Consider the following 2,500-nt stretch of genomic DNA (forward strand, 5'->3'; position numbering starts at 1 on the left):
ATGGCTACGTTACGGCGATGCTGGTGCGGCAGCATGCAGACAGTAATAAGCAGACAGTATTTTGACAGTGACACTTACATTACAAAGTACACAGTATCTCTATCAGCAGATACTATCACACATTAATACATACATACATATATATATATATATATATATATATATATATATATATATATATATATATATATATATATATATATATATATATATATATATATATCATAATAATAGTAATAATGATAACAAAAATAATGGTGATAATAACAATTGTAATGATAATGAAAATAGTAGAAGTAGCAGTATTAATAATAATAATAATAATAATAATAATAATAATAATAATGATAATAATAATAATAATGATAATAGTGATAATTGTAATAATAATAATAATAATAACTAATAATAATAATACAAATTATAATAGTAATAACAACAATCATGATAGTTGATGATAATAGAATGATTATGTTGATCATAGTGGTAATAACAATGTCAATGAGAATGATTACCATTGTAATGACAATAATGAAAATATCAATAATAATAATGATAATAAAATTAATCATAATGATTATGATAATGATACTGATAATAATAATAATAAAAGAATATAGAAAATAATTTATTAATAGATTATGTTAGAAACAATATGTAATGTATTCTGCCATAAATGAAACGTAGTTTTCGGTTCTGAACAAGCAACTGGAATATACATTTTGTTTTATCATTGTAAATCAAATTCTCCACATCCTATTTTATGCCATTGTTTATCTTATTTACTTATTTTTAAGTAAATTATTTTTTGATTTATCGATTTCTTTTAGGGATAACTAAGGTTTGAGTTTGAAGCTGGAGGATTTCAGTTATATTATTATTATTATCATTAATATCATTATTATTATTATCATTATCATTAATATTATTATGAGGGGGAAGCTCATACGTCTACAACTTTTACCATAGATACGAACCCATTCTTAATTAAGAATGAATAGCAACAGTAGTGATATGATATTCCAATACAGATTCCATAGAACAAATAATGAGGTTTATCTTTTTTTTTCCCTTGATACACATAATTGCAACCAAATCAATTATCCAGCACCGAGCCTCTAGTTCTGATTGCCCTCCGCACATTCGGCGTCCAAATTGAAGTCATGCGATTTGCACATGTCAGTAATCGAATTAGGTTGCAGAGATTCGTATTATTGTTTTAGTATTTACCAAGAAATCGTATTCCTACCATAATATCATGAAATACAGAGACACAATGCATTCAGTTCTTGCGTGAGACATGTCAGTGGCTTCTCAGTCAACGGTGAAGATAGGAATATGAAGCGAATGAATGAGAGAAATGGATAGATAGGATAGGCAGACCGATAAACGAACAGACATAGCAGATGAATAAACGAAGTGAATAGACGAATATATATATATATATATATATATATATATATATATATATATATATATATATATATACATATAATCATATATATATATATATATATATATATATATATATATATATATATATATATATACACACACACACACACACACACACACACACACACACACACACACACACACACACACACACACACACACACACACACACACACACACACACACACACACACACACAACACTAACACACACACACACACAACACACACACACACACACACACACACACACACACACACTAACACACACATCTATATACATATATACATACTATCATCATTATCATTATACTATCTGTTATTATCACCATCACCATTCATCATATTTATCAAAACGGATTCAACTTTTAAACCAGTCACAAATCACACCATGATTGAGTTGGCGATGCGGCCGTTTTATGATATGGCTGAAAATTAACTACCGTGTCCCTCTAAATGGTATTTTGAAACCGGCCTGATTATCAATTGCCATCTGATATCGTCAAAACCAGTCTGATTATGCGTGGAAAGAGAAGGTTCAGGTTAGTATAAGAATGAAAAAAATCGGTAATTTGGCTAATGAATGGATAGATATATAGATAGGAAGACAGACAGGCATTATTAAGAACATTATTATTTTTATTACATAGAGATAAATAGACAGATAAAGAGAGAGGTTTAGAGAGAGTTAAGCACACACCGTGATATATACACAAATGCAGAGAGAGAGAGAAGAAAGAGAGAGAGAGAGAAGAGCGAGAGAGAAGACAGAGAAGAGAGAAGACAGAGAGAGAGAGAAAGGGGGGGCTGTCAAGGTGATTTTTCTTTGTACGATTTAACTCATTAGAAATGCATATGGTTATTTTTAATTTGATTTCCCCCCCTGTATTTTTTTTTATTTTTTTATTTTTTATCTCAAGTGGATGTGTTTGGGTTTGGGTTATTTTTTGAGACCCTTGTCGTCAATGACTGAAATTCTCATAAATGATATGACGGAAGTACAATTCACAAAGCAATAAATATATGCCACGAATACCATTAATAAC

This window comes from Penaeus vannamei, chromosome 16 (genome assembly GCF_042767895.1).
Source record: "Penaeus vannamei isolate JL-2024 chromosome 16, ASM4276789v1, whole genome shotgun sequence".
Lineage (NCBI taxonomy): Eukaryota > Metazoa > Arthropoda > Malacostraca > Decapoda > Penaeidae > Penaeus > Penaeus vannamei.